General features: G+C 47.3%; 1 pseudogene; it reads left to right on the plus strand.

Moving 5' to 3' along the window:
• The first annotated feature begins 6,032 nt into the window (after positions 1-6,032).
• LOC147692945 (uncharacterized) lies at positions 6,033-6,932 on the plus strand (annotated as a pseudogene).
• Positions 6,933-7,679: the final 747 nt, after the last annotated feature.

Raw genomic sequence — 7,679 nt, forward strand, 5'->3', positions numbered from 1 at the left:
CTCCTTTTGTCTAAATCCTGATCTGTGCAATGCAGCCTATGGTTACCCTGTGGTGCTTTAGTCCTTGATAGGTCTACCGTGTATCTGTCTGCCAATTCAGATAGTCTTTCATGTACTGCCCTCGCTTTCCGAGTAACATCCTTTGCTATAAACAGTACCTCATCTTGTTCGTACAGGTGGATCCTCTCCATTGGCAATGTGCCGTCTATTATTTCATCTAAGTCCGATTTTAGACTGGTTACATCGAGTCTCCTTGCTTTTACCTCGGCTCCTAGTACCTCATTCTTAGATGGTCCATTTACATTCCTCCCGTCCCAACTCCGAGTCCTACGCCTAGGCTCAGGTGAGTTATGAGGAGTCCTCCCTTGTTCCCATCTTTCTAAATCCCATGCTCTTCCATCTTCCCTCAGTGGGTGGTGAAACAGTGCTCTATTCCCCACCATCCCATTCAGTCTCTTCGGTTCAGCCTCTCTAGACATACGATAAGATCCTCCACTATTCTCTAAGCCTTCGCAATTCCCTTGCTGTCTAGTGTCACTCAGTACATGATAAGGTCCCTCACAGCTCTCCATGTTCCCGCGATCCCGTCCGTGATCACTGGATGCATGGTGAGACCCTTCGCGACTCTCCATATTCCCGCGACTCCAATGTTGTACATTTTCGCCAGGTGTGTGGTGAGTGCACCTGAAGCTGTCCCTGTATTCCTGCGTTCTTCAATCTCCCTCACTGAGAATGGGGCGAGGCACCCCTCCACATCCTGCATTCCTATACTCATGCTCCTGTCTACTTCCACTCCCGATGTGGCGAGTGTCTCCTTTACCGTCCTGACTTTTCCCGTCCCACTCTGGACCGCTTTCGCCAGCTCCGCATTAAGACAGGGTTCCGTTCTCTCGGCTTCCCCATTCCGCTTCCACTCCTAACCTGTTGTTTTGAGTTTCTACGGCCGCATCCCATTCTTTCAAGTACTCCCTTAACTCCCTAAAGGATTTCGGCCGTGGTCCTCTCAGATCCATCTGCCCTCTCTGACCCCCTTGATCTATTATGGGATCCACTACCGAATCCAATGGTGTGCTCCGACCTCTTGCTCCCAACAACTGCCTTTGTGAATTAATCGTATTGTTCCTGCTTTCCATTTCTGCTCTTTCCCTGTCCAATCGTACCTGTTCTTCCTCTCGTGCTCTTTCTGGGTTGTAGATCGACACTACAGGACCTATGGTAACCGGTACTTGAAGAGCGCCCGGCAGTTGGTACGACCTTGCACACTCTGTTTCCGGCACCTTTTGTACAACAAACCTTCCGACTACTCTCTGCACTGGACTAGGTTGAGGTATTTCCTCGCCTTTGTTGGGTTCCCAATCTGTTACAGGGAGCGGTCTATGTTCCCCTTTACCAGTCCTGTCCCCCTTTTGGAGCTCGGGACGTTCAACCTCTCTATTGTACGGAGGTGGTCTGTCCATCAATAACCTATTTATCAGGCTGTCATCTGTCTCGCTCTCATCGTCCTCCACTAGGGGTTTCTTTTCTCCTGTGACTTCTATCACTGGATACAGTTTGTCTGCTTTGATTCTCTGCACTCTCCACTTTTTAGCTTCTTCATCCCATTTGGCATCCTGCACTGCTCTTACCGATCGTTTCACTCTTTCTTGGCGCCTGTTCAAGCTCCGATCGTACGCCGCCCTGAACCTTGCATTAAGGGCTTCAAACTGTGTTGGTCTGGGTAGAGGTCTTGTCGCAAGCATTACTGCTTTCAGCTGGTTCAATGCTTCCAACCTAAACGTTCCGTATTTCGGAAACGTCAGTTCCTCATTTCCCTCTGTTATCTTGCTCCACTCAGAGATCCACAGTATAGTATGTAACCCAACATTCACAGCCATATAATGAGCTGGTGTACCCTCCGGCGGGGCCTCTTCCCCCTCATAAGAATTCCTTCTGTCTCTCTTAAAGATCGCCCTTACACATTTAAAACACTTCATGTTCAAAATCTACAATTTTCCTTAATTCTCTTCCTTTGTTTACTTCCTGATGACAATTCACCAATCCCAGCGCGGCTCTCGCTAACCGGCCTATCCCAGCGCGGCTCTACACCAACCGGCGTATCACAGCGCGGCTCGCGTCAACCAGCCTATCCCAGCGCGGCTCGCTCTGACGTCATTCGTCCCCTTTGCAGCAGTTCCCCTCCTCTCTCAGCTCGTCTCCCGGTCATGCATGCGTCCCATTGATACACCGAAAAATGATTACTTCCGACCAAGCGATCACTTTTCCTGACTGTACGTCCACTGTCTAACTGTAATTGTCACCTCAACCGACGAAACGTCTTCCGTCAGACGATCGCCTTAACTGATAGGTTACTTACACACCGTAAACGTCCGACCAGCGTCCGTTACTCATACACTCACTCTTACGTTCCCCCTATCACGGTCCTGCGGGCGATCAATGGTACCTCATGACCCCCTTCACAATGGTAGACAATTACTCTGGATGTCCGATACACCCGAACCACTTAAGCTCTACCCTGAACTTAAGATTTCCACCAGGTTGCGTGCGCTCACAACCGTCTCACAATCACACTACAGGCATTCAACTCCGCTTGACATTACAACACAGGTACAACACAAAACACCGCAATCTGACAACGCATGACCCTTATACTCACTTTCGACTGTTTCTGCTGCTTTTCTCTCTCGCACCGTCAGCACCTTCTTCGGCAGGTGGCTCTTCTTCTGGTCATCGATCACTAGGGGCCTTGGGGTAATCTTAACCTAATCTAGGTCGCCTTCCTCAAGAAGCCAACCATCCTCTGCTACCAACTGGGAACGTGAGATTTTTGATCATTTATCAGATCACCCTAACTCCTATCTCACTTAAGTCTTTTGGATCGATTGTTGACTGTCATTGAGTAAAAGGCAAACCCTACATAGGTCAAACCAGCCCCAAAACTGACACAACTCTAAAGAACCACTTACTACGGATAAGTTTAAAGATTTATTATAAAGCCAAAATTAGTTGCAGGTACAAACATCTCAATATAAGATTCAAAAGATACACAGGCAGTAAGATGAACATAAACTCTCTGAGAGATCTTAATCGACAGAAGAAAACTACCAAAACCAATTCAAAAATCAGTAAGTTAAATATCATCGACACAAGATGAAGTTTGAGCGTCATTTACAGAAAAGAAACAAATCAGGTTAGTCTGTCCCTACCCTGAACTAAGTGACATCCCTACTTAGCAGAGTCTTATCCTAAAAAGGTGTTAGCCGTGGTGACTTCTAAAGAAGATCACACACTTCTCTTAGTCTTAGATGAAACCCTATGCATAGCAGTCATGTCCTCTCTGCCTACCCATCCGCTCTCTTAGGGTCCTCAGGCCGTCTGCTCTGTCTCCACCCCAGGGTGCTGTCCCTAATACAAAATCACAGTATGGGTGGAACGCCCCTCTGAGACGCCCACCACGTACACAATTCACGTGGTCTCGATTCTGTTTTTTTTCCATAGTTTCGCTTCTTTGGGCCGTCTGTTAAAGTTGACCTTGCTTCCCAGGCTCCGTCTCCAGCATGCTGGTACCCCCATGACATTCCAGTAGACTCCTCCGGACCCGAGCCTATCTCCTCGAACAGAGCTCTATTCATCAAGCTCTTTGATTGGTACCCCCCTCGCACCTGCAAACAGACACTCCGAAGCAGGGCCCCAAATTCCAGGCTCCCCTTATCAGGCTAGGCCATAAAACTTCGACCAGCATTGGCAATTTATTTTAACGAGGCTCGACTTTAACTAACACGTGCAGATCAAAGAAGACACTTTTTCTCTCCCGGCCTACTAAATTACGTGCAGTAGCCTGCACCCTGTGAACCCTTATTTCTTAACTTAAAATAATATGCTAACACACCACTCTCTGGTTATACAAAAACACTTCTATAAAACATAGCCTTTAGCATATAAGCAAAATCATTGAATAATATTGAATCCATGTTACGTGAAAGATGCAATGGTACATTTCGTTCTTATACAGTGCCATGTGGTCTGCACGTTTCTTCATTTTACATTTTACATCCTTCTTCATTTAGCAGCTACATAACGTGGAACCTGATTAACACATCTAACATTTCTAAGCATTTCCACACATTTCTATATTAGCCCACACTCTATATGTGCTCTCTATATCTAACAAAGCAATCGTGAGTAAATGCGGATACATATTCTCATATCTCTAGTTACCTTAGCTAACTTTACGCAACTGGTTTGTAAATATGGCGTATTCATACATTTCATTCAAATTGCGCTCTCTCACTACTCAGGGATCATTATTGCAGGTAAGAAATGCACTTATAGTACTTAGAAAGTGCCTAAAGGGCAGCGTGATGTTGGAGCTGATGGTTATTGTAATATTGGGGTGTATAATTTAAGGTTTATCAAAGTGCTTTCTATTTAGAGCATATAAAGCGCCAATACTGTCGCGGGAGTGAAAGGATGCCCCTGCAACCTCAATTAAGCTGTCCAGGCTTCACTTTATGGATTGCAGCTGAGAAGGTATATGATTATTTAAAGGGGGGCCCAACTACAATGGCATTAGTTGGCAGCCTGTCACGTTGTGGTATTTATGGCAGTGGGTCGTCACAGTGGAGCCATGTATTAACCAGTCTCCTTTTCAGGCATGGATGAGCTGCGTTTATGATGACTGGAGGATCTGTGTAGTGTGTCACGGTGAACTAGAATGCACATGGTAAGGAAGTAGGTTACACACCAACGGGAGGGGACAGGTGGCGCTGACCTTCTATTACATGGTTGCCCACAAGAAGGAGTAAAATAGACAGGCGGGGGTATGTAGTGGTGATGGGGTCCCTTACCACCATCAAGGAAGTATGCACAGCAGGTGGGAGTATGGTATTAAGAACCTTTGTTCAGGAAATGGCAATAGACGTTTCAAGTAGGGTATGTGATTCACCACCTGTTGGTCAGGTAACATCTGTGTGGACTGAGAAAACAAGTATGATTTGATTACACGCTGCTTCATCTTACAGGTAGATATGGAAAACCATAGAGCACCATCCAGTCAATTGCACGCGATCTGGAGAGGCACAGTGCAGCTGGATAGGAGGAACTGCCTGATTAAGAGACCAATTTACACACCGGCAGATGCCTTAGCACCGAGCGTACATCAGGAATTGAGGTCAAGAATATGGTGGAAATGAAGACCCAAAGTGGTGTTAAATTGATCTCGCAACTTTCAGAAGTGCGTAAGCCCATTATGAAACACAGGTTTCTCTTGTTTCATGTCATGATAGGAGTTTGAAGAGTTTAAGCCAAAGTAACTTTCAGATGAGAGCAAGCCCATCATGAAAGCTGATGTTGACAAGTCATGCATTTTCCATGTCTCCATGATGGTGGATTAAAATACGTGTCAGAAGTGGTTGTTGTTGATGCAACCATTGACCCTGGTGACACATTCCCGTGCACATGATGGTAAAGCTGTCCTCTCTCGCTCACACCCGCGCTCGGAGTGATGGAGGCCCACGGTTCCCCGTCCTTGTTTTCCTCGGAGGCTAGCCGCGAGGGTGCCGAAGTATGGGCAAAGTTCATGGACATGGGGAAGGGAAATGGACTTGAGTGGGCAAGGAAGTTGTTGGAGATGCAGGAGACGCAGCAACAATCAGCAACACTCACCTTGACAGATGTTGAGGGGTTTCAACAACAGATTCTGGTCTTGAAGTCCAAAGTGTTTATCCTGCCAAAAAGAAGCGACCAGCAAGAGTGGCGGCTGCAGGAAAATTGAAGAAAGCCAAAAAAGGCATCAGCGAGCAAGCAGTAATGGAAGCTCCATAAACCTCACAAGAGGAGAGTGGACATAAGAGAGGCAGGAAGGACAATGAAGGACAAGACCCAGGTACTGGGAACAGTGGTAACCCTACAGGGGAAATGACATACAGACTAGTAGGCCGGCAGCGCAGCAGCACACCAACCAACCCACATGGGAGCTGGTTCCCAGACAAACCCCGGGAGCATCGGATCAGGGCCTGCAAGAAGGAATGGGTAAGATGATGGGAGCAATGAACAGCTTCATGGCCTCCGCAAAAGTGCCGGTTAGTTGGGGGCAGTGTCCTAGAATCAGTCAAGTGAGTGCGAGTCAAGTGTGGGTGCAGGGCAGCAGCCCTCCTCTGGAGGTTCGAGCCCAGTCCTTCTCTTTGGCAACAGGGGTTCAGGCACGAGTGTGGCAGATGTTACTGCAGGTGCGAATAGCAAAGCTGTTGCTGACGGGAAGATCATCCCTAGCATGGAGAATTCCTTTAGAATCCAGAGAGAGAATTTGTAACAGGGAGTTCGTTGACATTTTCTCACTACTTACGTTCACCAAGGAAGGGGCAGACATCACAGTTTTTAGTACGGATGTGGATAAGCATAAGCGGAGGAGAAAGGTTAAACCAGAGGCGACAATAGACCACAGGTTAGAGCTATTTGCCATATTATCCACAGTCATCATGGAGAAGTCCCCTGAGCAGGGTGATATAATAGGAATACAAGCATAATGGAGGCACGGGCTGGTTGAATGATGATGGAGCGTTCAGGCAAAAGATGGAGCAGGTGCCGGAGAAGTCTTGGGATTGTTGGGAGATTGAGCTCTGGGTGCAATACATGGGTAATGGCAAAGGCCAAATAGGCAGACCATATTATTTTAAACAGTTTAGGCAGTTCATTTGGGGAAGGGACCCGCAGAAGGGGAGGGACGGCTATCAGCAAAGGACCAATAACTCATGCAGGTTATACAACAATACAACAATGGGGCACGTACTTGGGGTGCCAAATGCAAATTTATCCACTCACACACCTGATCCAAGTGGGCTGGGTGGCACCCTGCAACCATTTGCAGAGGAGGCAAGACCGATTGGCCAAGAGGCGCAAACGCCGGTGCAAAGCAGCCTTACTTGTTCTCAGTTTAAACACTCCATTCTAGCACCATCTCCTATTTCATTTTCTACCTTGACACATTTTTAAAGAGTACCCTAGAACAGCAGAGTGGGAATTGTTGTTCAAGGGTTTTAGTGAGGGCTTTAGGATTCCATATTCTGGACCAGCAGTTATGAGCGAGTCCAAGAACCTACGCTGATCCATAGAAGCACCAGAGTTGGGCAGGGAAAAGTTGGAGAAGGAGTGACATATGGGGAGGATGGCTGGGCCTTTTCCCCAACCACACCTTCGACATTTTATTGTGTCTCCTCTGGGGATCATGCCCAAAAAAGAGCAGGGAAAGTACAGGATGACTCACAATCTCTCTTACTCCAGGGGATCGTCAGTAAATGACTACCTGGACAATGGAGTGTACTCCGTTTGATATTTTTCACCTAGTAGGCATGTGGATGTGCAGTGTCATGTTCCCAATTCAAAACGTTTGCATGCCTCCTGGAGTGGGCATTGAGGCAGAGCAACCCCCCAGGGAGCTCATTAAATTAACTAGCTGACTTCATGTTCATCGGTAAGGCAGGTTCCAGTGAGTGCAGCAAGACTCTCTGTGTATTTCAGCAACTTAGTCAGTCACTAGGGGTGCCCTTGGTTCCAGAGAAGACCCAAGGACCAACCGAATGTTTGACATTCTTGGGCATAAGTTCTACAGCAGGGATGTGCGGACTGCCAAAAGATAAGGTTGAGGCCCTTCAAAAATGACATCCTGCAGGTCCTGAGCAGGAACA

The sequence above is a fragment of the Lissotriton vulgaris genome, chromosome 9 (assembly GCF_964263255.1).
Source record: "Lissotriton vulgaris chromosome 9, aLisVul1.2, whole genome shotgun sequence".
NCBI lineage: Eukaryota > Metazoa > Chordata > Amphibia > Caudata > Salamandridae > Lissotriton > Lissotriton vulgaris.